This window comes from Phyllostomus hastatus, unplaced genomic scaffold, assembly GCF_019186645.2.
Source record: "Phyllostomus hastatus isolate PE091 unplaced genomic scaffold, TTU_PhHast_1.1 phas_scaffold_28, whole genome shotgun sequence".
Classification (NCBI taxonomy): Eukaryota; Metazoa; Chordata; class Mammalia; order Chiroptera; family Phyllostomidae; genus Phyllostomus; species Phyllostomus hastatus.
In genome coordinates, this window is record NW_025334022.1 from 17,647,276 (window position 1) to 17,663,607 (window position 16,332).

The 16,332-nt window shown below is 37.5% G+C and overlaps 1 protein-coding gene and 1 pseudogene across 2 annotated transcripts in view; one reads left to right on the top strand and one right to left on the bottom strand.

The window, feature by feature from the left end:
• Positions 1-16,332, bottom strand: part of DIAPH2 (diaphanous related formin 2) — an 881,199-nt gene that overhangs the window by 71,197 nt on the left and 793,670 nt on the right. The window lies entirely within an intron of this gene.
• Positions 638-757, top strand: LOC123805250 (annotated as a pseudogene).

The window sequence follows — 16,332 nt, forward strand, 5'->3', positions numbered from 1 at the left end:
AGCCATATCTATAAACAATTATCGTAGAATGAAATTGTGAATAGAAATAATTTGGAGTTAGGTATGTTACTATTTCTTCTTGACTAGCATGAAAAAAAAAACACAGTTAAATTCAAGCAAACTGCTCCCTGGTATTTTGAAAAACAGTGGAAGTGAGTGACACACACGGGGTCATGCAGTCATAATACAGATAGAAATACATTCACCTTATTTCCTCACTGAGAAAGTGATTATAATTTTGTACTGCATAGTGGATGGGCATCTATCAGCAGCCCTGTAACAGCTAAATGTACTGCTGGATGGTACATGATGTAACTTTGGTTAGAAAAAAAGTGTTTGGAGAAAAAAATACATAAAACCCACAAGTTTTCGAGTCTATTTATGAATGTCTCTCAACCTTTTCTAATTTTAATGAACTTTCAGTCTGTTAGGTACAGATTACATGTAGCAGAAACTAAAAATTAACATCTATATTTTTATTAGTTTGAGATAAATTAACATCTGCATGGCAATAATAGGGCAGTTTGCTTTTAGAAACTGAATTGTGATTTCAGTAATTGTTAGTACCAGTATTTGACAATAAAATTCATTTTAGGGGGAGGAGAGGGATGCTTTGCCTTTAGAAAAAACACTATTCATCGCTTCTTGGCCTTTTGGCTAAGATCAAGTGTAGAAAAAACACTATTCAAATCTCATGCAAATCAATTTCTGTGTTATCATACTAAATTTACCTTTAGTTTTCAGAGGATCACCTTATAGGCTTAGCTATATAGACTGTCCATACATTAGGTCTCATTTGAAATTGAGAAACTTCTCTAAAATTAATGAAAATAGATTTCCCCCACCACTGGGAAAGCACTATACCTTTTCATTTTAACTCAGCTAAAAAGGGGAGGAAATATTAAGAAAAAAACAAAACCTGGCTGGTGTGGCTCAGTGAATTGAGTGTTGGCCTGCGAACCAAAGGGTCGCTACTTTAATTCCTAGTCTAGGGCACATGCCTGGGTTGCAGGACAGGTCCCCAGTAAGGGGAATTCGAGAGGCAACCACACATTGATGTTTCTCTCTTTTATCCCTCCCTTCTCCCTCTCTAAAAATAAGTACATAAAATCTTTTTTAAGAAAGAAGACAAAAACAGCTTCTGGATTCAATTTATTCTTTTTTACTGGTTAACATTAAGTTGGAAATTGGATACCCAATTTACCACTGAGAGGGTAGTCAAATATTTCTGCTCAATTTCTCATTGCTTCTAAATTCACTCAAAGGCAAAATTATTAATTCCTCTTGACAGAAAATCAAGATTTAATGAGTAGCTGACAGCCCTTAGGAATTACTGGGGAAATTTAATTCAATAATTTTGACTACATAAAGCAATTTCACATACATGATAAACAGATTATGCAGAGTAACAAACACAGAGTAAATGTTAGTTTAGTTGTTACATTTTGGACAAGTGATTAACTTTATGGGAATATATATTTTATTAAGGTTCTAAGAAAAAAAACTACTTCTACTCCAACATCAGTACACATTTTGACAGATGGCAAGAATCTTTTCTTGCATTCATTTTTAATTCAACTGTATAGCCATTTTGCCTCTTACTGAGTGCTAAGTACTGGAGGAGATAGAGGAAATCAGTGTTTGCACTTTTAAGATTTCCAATTCAGTGGCTGATGGGGAAAGGATACAGAGACAACTGTTACACAAAGAATTGAGTGCAATGACAGAGGAATCAGGAGATAAAAGGAAAGGAACATTTGATTTGGGAGGGAGTGGGTAGTAGTGGTGTATATATTCAGGAAGAAAGTCATCATGAAGTAATTTGTGTTTGAAATGAGCCTGAAAAAGTGACTGGGTAGGGTGAAAATGATGAGGAAAGCTACACAGGTGGGAAATGTAAGGTATAGTCAGAGAAAAAGGTATCATTGAGTGGGGCTGGAGTACTGGGGGTAGATGAGGGAAGTACTGGGAAACACAGAAAAGGCCCATTGAAGGCTATCCCATGGAAAACCTGCAATACCAACTTGAGTCTATAATTAAGTGACCATGTTCGTCTCACAAGTAAATTCAAGTACCTCAAGTACTGAGACTGTTTCAATGTCTTTGCTATTCCCCTTGTACTCAGGTACAGAATGCTTAGATACAGACTAGGTCACATTAAATACTCAGGGAATTGAATGGGTTGTAAAATTATTTTTGTGTGGATTTTAAAATTTTACTTTCTCTTAAGACTTTTTTAACTTCCTTTTATTTTTTAAAGGGTTTATTTATTTATTTATTTTTAGAGAGAGGGTAAGGGAAGGAGAAAGAGAGGGAGAGAAACATCCGTGTGTGAGAGAAACATGGATCAACTGCCTTCTGAATACCCCCAACCAGGGACCTGACCCACAATCCAGGCATGTGACCTGACTGGGGATTGAACCGGTGACCTTTCTATTTGCAGGGCAATGCCCAGCCCACTGAGCCACACCAGTCAAGGCTAAACTCCTTTTACAAATAGACTTAAAATTGCTTTTCTAAGATGAATAGGTGAATAGTGAGTTAGCCCAATGATTCATACAGCCACTAGTATTGCACTTAAAGGAGTGCTGCTGCTGAAGCTCACATAGTCTGGAGAGCCTGGTCTCCCCTGAACTAGAGCCATTAAAGTAATATCTTGTGGTACATTTTATAGGAAAACTGACTTCTAGTCAGTAAAAATGGCATGGCCTAAGTGATTTTTATTTAAGATTTTAGCTTTCAGAGAGCCTCCATAGAGAAATAACATCAACACTAAAATTGGTGTGGAAAGTGGAGATGTGGAAACCCTGCATTTTGTACAATGATTTTATTTCTGGTCTCCTCTCTCCTCAGAGGGAAACTCTATATCAAAGTAAAAACAAGGTAGTAACAACCATTTTTAAAATTCATTTTGCTGACTGTAATGACAATTGAATCACTTTGGTTTTAAATACTACATAATAGTTAACTATCACATAAAATAATTTAAGTATGAATACTATTGATTTAATATTCTACTAGATTTCATTTCTTGGGAAGAGGATATGTTTTATATATTTGAAATGCAATTTGAATAAGCCTTACTAGTTTTTCCCCCCTTCTCATCCGGCTATAATTTCATGTGATGCTATTTGAATCTCTGGGACAGTAGAGGGATGGGAATTGAAGAAGTTTGATAGGGAAGGGCATTTTTTATATTTTTTGATGAATAGTTATAATAGGAATTAATCTTTTTTTCTATCAAGAGTTAGTAAAGCACTTACAAAGAAAGTTAAACAATTATTATGATAAAGCAGCAAATAATCACTTTACATCTAACGCTGCTGATAAATCTGAGAGTAACAGAGAAATCAGTGCCTTACACCAACAGGTAATCAATGTTTATTGAATGATTAAAATAAAAAATATTTCTCATGACTATTAGCTTTATAGAGATTCAAGAATAAAATATATATAGACATTTAAAACATATTAAACAGAGGTTCCACAAGAAGTACTGTAAAATAGTGGACATTAAAAGTAATTCCACTTAAGTGTACACTAGGCTTGCCATGATATTATTTTCATAGTCATTTAAGTTATATGAATGATTAAATGTGAACACATATGTGCAGCTTCTTCCAACTATTTCCCCACCCCTTTAATCTACAGTGGCTTTGTGACTTGCTTTGACCATTAGAAGGCAATACCAGTGGTACAATGTGACTTCTGACCCAGGCCTCATGAGACTGTGCAGTTTACATTCCTGACCTATTGGAACACTGCATTGGTCTTATAAGAAGGCTGAACTTCCTTCTGGAGAGACCATGAAATTACAAGTGCTGGGCTGACAGTCCCAACTAACCACCAGGCATGTGAGTCCACCCTGGACTATCTAGCTCTAGAAGAGCCTTGAGAAAACCATAGCTGCATGAATGACCTTAGGAGAGCAGAATTGCCCAGCTGAGGCCATTCCAGAATGCGGAACAATGGATAATTGTTTTAAGTCATTAACTTTGGAGTGGTTTGTTATACAGCACTTGACAACAGATATTCCTTTTCATTGTGATACTTCCTATTTCTTGAGCCCCTTTTTCTTTCTACTCTACCTTGCTCACTCTTTTCATTTTTTATCTTGACCTCAGCCTACATATTCACAATTTCTTGGTGTGTATGTACGTATGTATTTATCATACTAAATGCCTTGGCTTTTTAAAAAAAACTTGAAAAATCTGAAGTGTAAGTAACACACAAGAAACTTTATTTTTTTTTAAGTATAAAATTCTATGGATTTTGCCAAGTGCATAGTTTGCCAAGTTTATGCAACTACCACCACAGTCATAATATGGAACATTTCCATCACCCCCATCACACACACATACAATTTTCTGTGCCCCTTTGTGGTCAACTTTTTGCATACCCTTCACCCCTAGCAAACACTGATCTGTTCTGTTATTATATATTTTATTGGTTATACCATTACCCTCTTCTCTCCAGCAATCTTCCCCTTACTTCATGTCCATGGGTCATGCATATAAGTTCTTTGGCTTTTCCATTTCCCATAGTATTCTTAACTTCCCCCTGTCTATTTTCTACCTACTATTTATGCTTCTTATTCCCTGTACCTTTTCCCCCTTTCTCCTCCCTCCACCTCCTCTCTAATAACCCTCCATGTGATCTCCATTTCTGTGATTCTGTTCCTGTTCTAGTTGATTGTTTAGTTTGTTTTTGTTTTTTAGATCTAGTTGTTGATAGTTGTGAGTTTATTGTCACTATAATGTTCATAGTTTGATCTCCTTTTTCTTAAGTAATTCCCTTTAACATTTCATATAAAGGGCTTGATGATGAATTCCTTTAGCTTTATTTTGGGAAGTGCTTTACCAGCCCTTCCATTCTAAATGCCAGCTTTGCTGGATAGAGTAATCTTAGTTGTAGGCCCTTGCTTTTTATCCCATTGAATACTTGCCAGTCCCTTCTTGCCTGCAAAGTTTCTTCTGAGAAATCAGTTGACCACCTTATGGGAACGCCCCTGTAGGTAACTCTTTTTCTCTTGCTTCTTTTAAGATTCTCTCTTCATCTTTAATGTTTGGCATTTTAATGACATGTTTTGGTGTGATCCTCTTTGGGTACAACTTTTTTGGGACTTTCTGTGCTTCTTGGACTTGCATGTGTATTTTCTTTGCCAGATTAGGCAAGTTTTCTTTCATTATTTTTTTTTAAATGAGTTTTCAATTTGTTGCTTTTCTTCTTCTCTTTCTGCCACTCCTACGATTTGGATGTTGGTATGTTTAAAGTAGACCTATAGGTTCCTAAGACTCACCTAGTTTTTTTTTTTTTTTTTTTTCAATTCTTATTACTTCATTCTGTTCTGGTGGAATATATATTGCTTCCTTTTGTTCCAAATTGCTGATTTGAATCCCGGCTTCCTTCACTTCACTGATGGTTCCCTGTGGATTTTTCTTTACTTCACTTAATGTAACCTTCATTTCTTCCTTTATTTTTTGGCCTTACTCAATGACTTTTTTAAGCACGATGATTACCAGTGTTTTGAACTCTGCATCTGCTAGATTGGTTATTTCCATTTCATTTCGTTCTCTTTCTGGGGTTTTGTTCTGCTCCTTCATTTGGGCCATATTGCTTTGTCACTTCAATGTGGCAGCCTCCCTGTATTTATTTCTGTGTATTAGGTAGAGCTGCTTTTACTCCCTGTCTTAGGAGTGTGGCCTATGTAGAAAAGGCACCTGTAAATTGTATGGGGTGGAGCCTAAGGCAATTGCCAGGGTGGGGCAACCCATTTCATTGTGTTGTGGCTCTGTGTGTGGGTGGGGTGGGGCTGGGAGAGGGATCAGTACCACTGCCTGGCTTCTAGAGACCTTCCAGGCACTCACCCTGCTTCCAGTCAGCTCTCCCACCACCCATATGCAATAGGTGCCCTTCCAGCTGCTGCCATGGGGTTTACATGTGTTCTAAGCCCATGTGGGCCCTTTAAAGCGGTGAAAATCCAGCAGTTTCTTCTGCCATCCCAACCCTCACTGGTTTTTACAGTCAGAGGTAATGGGGTTTATCTTCTCAGTACTGGAAACCTGGGCTGGAATCGCCTGCTCCTAATGTATCCCTTCCAATTTTTATCCACCTCATGTGAATGTGGGACCAACTGTTCTGCTGCTGCTGCTTGTCTGCACCATACCTTTTGCTCTCCATCCTGGCTCCACAACTCTGCCCTTCCTATCCATCTGGATGGCTGGCTTCTTTAAATCCTTTGGTTTGAATTTCCATACAGTTCGATTTTCTGACAGTTTTGGGTGTTATTTGTTTTATAGATCTGGTTGTAATTCTTTCTATGGTTGTGCAAGGAGGCAAAGCATGTCTGCCTGTGCCTCCATCTTGACTGAAAATCTTATTTATGTATTTTTTAATCCTCATCTGTGCATGTGTTTATTGATTTTAGAAAGAGAGAAAGGAAGCGAGAGGAAGGGAAAAGAGAGACAGAGTGTGAGGGAGAAAGAAACATCCATCCCATGTTTCCCACACTCATCTCAACTGGGGATCAAACCTGCAACCTAGGTGTGTACCCTGAATAGAAATCAAACCCACAACCTTTTGGTGCATGGGACGATACTGCAACCAACTGAGTAATCCAGCTAAGGGCCACTATTTCTTGGCTTTTGAAAATGTCCCCTTGGCCCTGGCTGGTGTCACTCAAGAGGTTGAGTGCCAGTCTGTGAACCAAAGAGTTGATGGTTCAATTTCTAGTCAGGGCACATGCCTGGGTTGTGGGCCAGGTCCCCAGTAGGGGGTGTGTGAGAGGCAACCACATATTGATGTTTATCTCCCCCTCTTTATCCCTGCCCTCCCTTCTCTCTAAAAATAAATTAATAAAATCTTCAAAATTTTATTCTAAAAAAGAAGGCCTGTTTCTTCACACTCGCTAGGAAATAGTAATCACCCTTTTGTGAGCTGATACCCAGAAAGAATTGCCTTTCCTTAGAATGAAGTTAGAATATAGGATTAGTTACATTACTATACCCATGTCCATATTTACTGACATATAAGTAATATATCCATAATATATCAGAGTTCTCCAAGCACGCAATTTAGCCTGATATTCTATGCCTCTAGCACTTGTGACTAGTTCAAGTATCATATAAACCTGAGCTAGCGTCTAGTCCTACCCTTACCCAACACTCTACGTGGAACCTGAAAAACTTACCATGGGTCTTTTGACTGGGAGGTTGGCAACTGGTTACCATATGACAATGTTAAAAATTAAAAATGCTGTAGCAAAAGCTCCAAGATACCTGGCAATCTACTTAATCTCATGCTTATCAGATAAAAGAACACATTTTTTAATCAGCTCTATGCTGATTCGGTTGAAGTCATTTAGACCCACATTGTGCTTCCATGTAGAGGGTCATATGACAAAAGTACCAGAAAAACCCATCATCAACTATTTTCTCAACATGTTCTAGGACATTTCACAATCTCCCCTTGCAACACTCTTTCACAATCCTTATAGAGTAAAACAATGTTTTAAAGTCGAACACGATCTTAATTGGTAATTTAAACATGATGTATTTTATTTCTCCTGAGAGGAAACAGAAAAACATCTGCTGTTCAGAATTATACAACCTCATGTATCTTTGTTTTTGTGATTATGCTCCTTGTTTGCCCTCTAGTTCAGGGAATATAATAGACAGAAAATTCTAGAAAGCAATTGGCAAAGCCAGATGTCTTGGCATGTGCACACGTGCCTGCATACACACAGCTGGATTACTCAGTTGGTTGTTACAAGCATGTATGATCACTGGAAAAGCAAACCATCACTCTGGGTCTATCCTCCCCTTCCCAGCTCAAGTGTACCGACATAGCAATGTAGAAGTATTTGTATTCTCTTGGGATATGGAAGAAATGGGTAGAGTCACATAAAAATTATTTTAAATCATTTTGCCTTCCTGTTGAGTACTTCAATAATCTGCCCCATTTTTCATATTGCATGTGATATCTAGGCAATGTTCGCTGGAAAGATGACTTGAAAGAATAAAAGTCTGCTTTCCACTGTGTTGTAAATTTGCCTTTACTTCCCCCAGCTTCAGTTATCATATTACAGTACTTCTCTGTGACCTCATAATGATTCATCTAGTATCTATATAATTTACTTCACCCTAATTTTAATCAAGTGCTTAATACAAATGCCACACTAAAACCTACTAAGTACCCTGGTAAGTATCTAAGTGGATTGGGATCCTTGCTAAATGTAATTAATTCTCTTCTCTTTAACTTCTTGACTCAATTTTTCTTTAATGTACATTGCTTCAGAAACAGATTTCTAGTTTGGCATTTAATATTTGGGAGGAAATGTCATGGTCAATTGGGGAGTTAGGTTACCTGTGAGGAATGTGAAATTTTTGTATGCCTGTAAGTATGAGGAGGTTTATTTTTCTTATCATCCTGCTCATGCTCTTCCACTTTCTTCCTTTCGCTCTCTTGCTCTTTTCCTCTAGAGACAGCTCAAGAGTGATGCATGAACATATGCATTATCTGCTCTAGTAAGTTCAATGCAATTGTATGAACATTACTAACAACATTACAGAATTATGATAAATATAAAACTTTAAGTATCTGTGACTGATGATTAAAGGCCTCTGAAGGCCATACATCTTCACTTATAGAGAAAAGTTTGTAACAAGGTCGCTAAACCACTACTTTGCTTCTGGATTATCTTTACAACTAATTATAATTGCCAATCATTTGCCTTCACAGCTTTATTACTCTGAAGTATCTATCATTTTATACATAATGAGTTTAAATATTTATATCTTTTAATCAATTGCATAATGATAAGTTTTCTATTAATAACTTGGTAGTATTATTATTTATTTTTTCTTTGTATTTTAAAAACATGAGAACAGCCCTGACCAGTGTGGCTCACTTGGTTGGGCATTGTCACACAAAGTGAAAGGTCTTTGGTTTGATTTCCATTCAGGGCACATGCCGAGGTCCCAGGTTGGGACTTGTGCAGAAGACAACTGATCAATGAATCTCTCTCACATTGATGTTTCTCTCCCTCTCTTCCCTCTCCCTTCCCTCTCTAGAAATAAATAAAATCTTTAAAAAACAATAATATTTTAAAAATACAAAAAAGAACTAAATATGTTACATTAAACCATTCTGAAGTTAACTATCATCTAAGTTAATCTCATCAAGCTGTTAATTACCAGAAGATTCTACTGCAGATTTTGCACAAGGGTAAAGGATATATTTTATCTCAGCTCCTGAGAATATACCAATTCCAGTTGACATTTCTAACTTCTAGAACTCTGTTTACACACACACACACACACACACACACACTCTTGGAGTGGGGGTGGGAAACAGGACACAAATACACAAAACAATAGGAAACCGTGTCCATTCATATAAGTCTCAAAGCAATATAAAGATTTTTCACTCAGATCCTATCAATGACTAACTGCATTTCATATATTTCTGTCTCCTAGATCCTCAGTTGAGCCATTTGGGGCAAATACTTGTTAATGCCAACAACATACTGAATATGACAAGGATGGAAGACAAGCATTGTCTTTAGGGATCTTTCACTGCTACAGCACATAGATAACCACAGACCAATTGCTTAAATTAATGCTTTTGGAAAGCAAAATACTTTATGTCCATTGGCATTTCTTTGCTCATTTTTTCATCTGTGAATTCAGCATAATCCTAAATAATCGGTAATAAATATGTAATTCACTTCTCAATAAATGGACATTGTATCTTTATAATATGGTGGGGACAGTATATGAAGTATAAATTTGTGTATTCTTACATACCTGAGTTTGTGCAAAAGTAGGTTTACCATTGTAATACAAATAAACAATACAATAATTAATAAATAATAATACAAAAATAAGGGGAAGGGGAGGTTGGAAGATGGCAGTGAGGTAGGTGACAGCTTAACCCACTTGCTCGGGTACCCAACTGGGACACTTAGCTGATCTTCTGAAGAACAGAGTGAACAGCAAACAGAATCCCAGCTTATATGAAATTTGGAAGTCAAAGACTGCAGAGGACATTAAAAAACAGACTGTAAGGAAATTTGGTAGGTGGACAGGAAGTTCACTGGACCCTGGACCTGGGACCGTGGCATGGTGGCTGTGGTCCCAGTCCCTGCTGCTGTAGGAGCTTTGGAGGAGAGCTGGGTCAGAGATTCTAACTTTGCAGCTCCCTCCTTTACCAGAGCAGGTAAACCAGTCTGGCCTAGGAGAGACCTGGATGTGTGAAGTCACTGAGGGGATAAAGAGGCAGTGGGAGGCACACAGCAGGGGGCATTCCCCAGCTTTGCACTGAGGTCGCTGGCTCAACACTACCAGAGAGATCAGGGAGCAGGGAGACACCTGGAGATGGGAGAAGAGTTGGGCCATGACTGACCATAACACAGAGAATTTTGGGGCTGATCAGAGAGTTTGGCTGTGAGAAAAGCCCATTGTTTGCTAAAAACAACAGCCAGAAACCAAGGGAAAGATCAGCAAATGGGGAGGAGGAGGTGTGCAGGTTGCTCCTAATCAGTGCACCTCACGGGCAGCACATGTTGCATTAAAGACACTGGCTTGGTGCAGATGGACAGTGGGAGCCCTGTAGCACTTTGAGGGCTTGGGCTGAAGGCTGGGAAACTGAATATTGCAGCCCAGACTGAGCCCCATCATCACAAAACCACAGGAAAGGAAAGGAGTAAAGTCCAGCCACCCTCTGTCTGCAACAGCCAAGAAGACCAGCAGAACTGATTTGGCAGGTTTAAAGTCAGCAGTCTTTTTTTTTCTCCAAGTTTGAAACAATAAGACCTGGACCTGTGAAAGGACCAAAGAACCAAAGACAGAACCAGAGAGAGATCAGAAGGCTAACACCAACTGGGAAACTGAGACAAATTTCACTTTGCTATTCTGCAGAACTTGCAGTTTATGTTTTATTTTCACTATTATTATTATTTCATTATTCTTATTTCTTTTATTTTATTACTTTTTTATTTTTTATTTCTCTTCTTTCTGCTTAGTATTCTTCATTTTGTTTGTTTAATTACATTGTTTGCTGGTTTTCTTTGTTCTCACTGTCACATGGTATTTTAATTTTTCTTCTCTCACTTCAATCATATTCCAATAACACAGTATTTTTTGCCTTTTACTCTCTATTCTTTTTATTTAGATCACATATTTCTCATCATATTATTGTTGTTCCTGCATTATTATAAATAATTGTTGTTTCCATATTGTTGTAATTACTATACAGCACCCTGGTCTTGGCTCATTTCACTCTCTTCCCGAGCTGTATTACTGTTGTGGTTAACTTTATTCTCTCCCACACTATGCCTAGTTACTATCCCTTAATCACACTATATCTCACCATCTAACCTCGCACAAGCACTCTTTTCTGGACTGAGCTCACATTTATTCTCCCCTTTAATAAGAGTCCTATCTGTTTTTCACCTTTTACAAAAAGTGGCTAGTTGGGCAAAATATCAGTTATCGCTGTACTTCTCCAAAGGATCTCCTATCTGTTTCCTACTTGTTGGTACTTTAAATCCCATAGAAAACTCTCCTGCTGTCTTATTCTATTTTGCTTTCACGCTGCCACTGATCACATACAAGATCAAGTGGCAGTTGTGAATACCAGAAAACCTGCTGGAGGAGAGAATCCACCAACAAAGAAACCACCAACTGGTAAAACCCAAGTACAACAAGAAAGCCCACACAAATGGAAGAAAGGGCAACACTATAGCATCCAGACAAGGAGATCAAAGAGACCACACACTGATTCCCATAGAATGCCTACCACAGAAGTTCATCCTGCAAAGTCAGCTAGCAAAGCAAAGCATCAGGATTCGCAAAAACAAACAAAAAGAGTCACCTAAAATGGGGAGACAAAAAAAAGAACCTGTAATCAAAAGGAATGGAAGACTCCCCACTGAAAGAGCTAAATGAAATGAAGGCAAGAACACTATCAGACATAGAATTCAAAAGAATACTCAAGGAACTCACAAACAACTACAAGGATCTGAGTAAGAACTACAACAGTATGAAAAAGGAAATAGGAGCTATAAACAAGAATTAAGAAGAAATGAAGAATATAATTTCTGAAATAAAAAATACACTAGAAGGAAATACAAGCAGGCTGGATGAAGCAGAGGAATGAATTAGTGAGCTGTAGAAAGAAACACCCAGGTACAGCAGCTGCACAAAAATAGACTAAAAAACATGAACATAGCTTAAGGGAACTGCAAAACAACATTAAATGTAACAACATTTGAATCATAGGAAAACCAGAAGGAGAAGAAAAGGAGCAAGGGATAGAAACCCTGTTTGAAAAAATAGTGACAGAAAACTTCCTGAACCTGGAGTGGGGAAAAGCCACTCAAGTTCAGGAACCACAGATGCTCCCGATCAAGATGAACCCAAAGAGACTTTCTCCAAGACACATCATAATTAAAATGTGAAGTTTTAAATACAAAGAGAGAATCTTAAAAGCAGCAAGAGAGAAATAAGAAGTAACATACAAATGGGCTCTGACAAAGCTAGCAGCTGATTTCTCCACAGACACACTTCAGGCCAGGAGAGGATGGCAAAAATAACCCAAGAAATGAAAAGCAAAGGCCTGCAACCAAGACTACTCTACCCAGCAAGGCTCTCAATTAAAATGGAAGGCAAAATACGGAGTTTTCCAGACAAAAGAAGTCTAAGGCCCTGGCTGGTGTAGCTCAGTGGATTGAGCGTGGGCTCTGAACCAAAGTGTCGCAGGTTCGATTCCCAGCTAGGGTACATGCCTGGGTTGCAGGCTATAACCCCCAGCAACAGCACATTGATGTTTCTCTCTCTCTCCCTCCCTTCCCTCTCTAAAAATAAATGAATAAAATCTTAAAAAAAAAGAAGTCTAAAAGAATACACCTCCACAAAACCAACACTGCAAGATATGCTAAAGCACGGGTGTCAAACTCATTTTCATGGGAGCCACATCAGCCTCGTGGTTGCCTTCAAAGGGCCAAATGTAATTTTAGGACTGTATAAATGTAATTACTCCTTAACAGTTAAGCAGGAGCTTGGCACAACTGCTGGGTAGAAACCAGATGCCGGGACAGATAAAACAAGGTGGAGGGCCGAATTCAGCCCATGAGCATTGTGTTTGCCACCCGTGTGCTAAAGGGACTTCTTTAAGAATAGAAGAAAAAGAGTGAGAGAGGATCACAGATATAGAAGGGGAAAAATGAACAAGCACCTGTCAATAATAACCTTAAATGTTAATGGATTAACTGCTCTAATAAAAACACATAGGGTGGTTGAGTGGATAAGAAAACATGATCCACACATACGGGGCCTACAAAAGACCCACCTGAGCAATAAAGACCTACACAGACTGAAAGTGAAGGGTTGGAAAAAATTCCAAACCAAAGGATAGGAAAAAAAAGCTGGGGTACCAATACTTATTCTGGACAAAATAGACTTCAAAACAAAACCCATAGAAAGAGACACTAAAGGATACTTCATAATACTCAAGGGAAGAATCCATTTAGAAGATATAAACATAGTAAACATATATGGACATAACATAGGAGCACCCAAATATATAAGGAAAATTTTGGAGGACTTCAAGAAGGATGTAGACAGCAACATACTTACATTGGGGGAATTTAACAACCCACTGTCAAAAATGGATAGATCTGCCAAACAAAATATCTACAAGGATATGGCAGCATTGAACAATGCACCCTAGATAAAATGGACTTCATATATATTACCTTTCATCCCAAAGAAGAAAATACTCATTTTTTTCCAATGCGCATGGAACATTTTCAAAGACAGACCACATAATAGGACACAAAACAGCCTCAAAAAGTTCAAGAACATTGAAATTATATCAAGCATCTTCTCAGACCACAACGGCATGAAACTGGAAACCAAATTCAAGGAAAAAAATGCAAAACACTGAAAATCATGGAGATTGAATAGTATTCTGTTAAACAATAAATATGTTAATTCTGAGATTAAGGAAGAAGTCAAAAAGTTTCTGGAAACAAATGAAAATGAACACACAACAGTTCAAAACTTATGGGACACAGTCCTGAGATGGAAATACATAGCGATGCAGGACTACCTAAAAAAGATAGAAACATATCAAATAAACAATGTAACCCTACGTCTACAAGAACTGGAGGAACAAGAACAACTAAAGCCCAGAGCGAGTAGAAGGTAGGAAATAACCAATATCAGAGAAGAATTACATAACATAGAGAATAAAGCACAATTCTAAGGATCAATAAATCCAGGAGCTGGTTCTTTGAAAAGATAAACAAAACAGAGAAGCCTTTAGGCAGACTTATTAAGAAAAAAAGAAAGAGGACCCCAAAAAACAAAATCAGAAATGAAAGAGGACAGATTACAACCAATTACACAGAGATACAAAGGACAGTAAGAAATAAATATGAGCAACCATATGCCAAGAGACTTGAAAACCAGGGTGAAAAGGACAGATTTCTAGAAAAATATAATCTCCCAAACCTGAATGAAGCAGAAAGCCTGAACAGATCAATAACAGCTGATGAAATTGAAGCAGTCATCAAAAAACTTCTGGCACATCAGAGTCCTGGACTGTATGGTCTCACAGGAGAATTTTACAAAATATTTAAGGAAAGAGCTAACCCCTATCCTCTTCAGACTATTCAAAAAAATCCAAGAAGAAGGAAGACTCTCAAACTCTTTTTATGTAGCACAAATTAAGATTATGTAGCATAATCCTAATCGCAAAACCAGATAAAGACACAACAAAGAAAGAAAACATACAGACCAATATCGCTGATGAACACAGATGCTGAAATCCTCAACAATATATTGGCAAACTTCATTCAGCAATGCATTAAAAAGATCATACAGCATAAGTAGGATTCCTCCCAGGCATACAAGATAGTACAGTATTTGCAAATCAGTAAACATAATACATAACATAAACAAAAGGAAAAACAAAAATCACAGGATCATATCAATAGATGCAGAAAAAGCATTTGATAAGCTACAGTACCCATTTATGATGAAAACGCTCAACAAAGTGGGAGTAGAGGGAGCCATTCCTTCACATAATAAAGGCCATATATGAAAAACCTACAGTCAACATCATACTCAACAGGAAAAACTAAAATACTTCCCACTAAGATCAAGAACAAAAAAAGGATGTCTGCTTTCACCACTTCCATTCAATATAGTATTGGAAGTCCTAGCCACAGCAATCAGACAAGAAAGAGAAACAAAAGGCATGCAAATTAGAAAGGAGAAAGTAAAACTATCACTGTTTGCAGATGATATGATTGTGTATACAGAAAACCCTAGAGATTCCACCAAAAAATTACTCAACTTCATAAGTGAATTTGGCAAAACAGAAGAGTTCAAAGTCAATATTCAGAAATCAAAGGCATTTTTATACAGCAACAATGAAAGAGCAGAATCACAAATCAGGAAAAAAAATCCCATTTGCTATAGTAACAAGAAAAATAAAGTACCTAGGAATAAACCTTACCAAGGAGGTTAAAGACCTATACTCAGAAAACTACACAACAGTGAACAAAGGAATAAAGGAGGACACAAATAAATGGAAGCATAGGCTGTGTTCATGGATTGAAAGAATCAACATCATCAAAATGTAAATATTATCCAAAGTGGTTTATAGATTCAATGCAATCCCTATTAAAATACCAATGGCATATTTCACAGATATAGAACAAACGTTTCAAAATTTATATGGGATCATAAATGACCCTGAATAGCTACAGCAATTTTGAGAAAGAAGAACAAAGTAGGAGGGATCACCATACCTGACATCAAACTATATTACAAGGCAATGGTAATCAAAACAGTCTGATACTGGCATAAGAACAGATTCATAGACCAATGGAACAGAATAGAGAGCTCAGAATTAAATTCAAGTCTCTATGGTCAATTAATATTTGACAAAGAGGGGCAGAAGCATAAAATGGAGTAAAAATAGCCTCTTCAACAAATGGTGCTGGGATACCTGGAGAGCTACATGCATGCAAAGAAATGAAACTTGATCACCAACTCACACCACACACAAAAATAAATTCAAGGTGGGTAAAAGACTTAAATATAAGTTGTGATGGCAGAGAAGTACTAGAGGAGAATATCGGCAGGAAAATTTCAGATATTCCATGCAGCAGTATTTTCACCAATATGTCCCCTAGAGCAACAGACATAAAGGAAAGAATAAATAAATGGGATCTCATCAAAATAAAAAGCTTCTGCATGGCTAAAAAACCAGCATTAAAATAAAAGGGAACCAATTGTATGGGAAAACATATTTGCCACT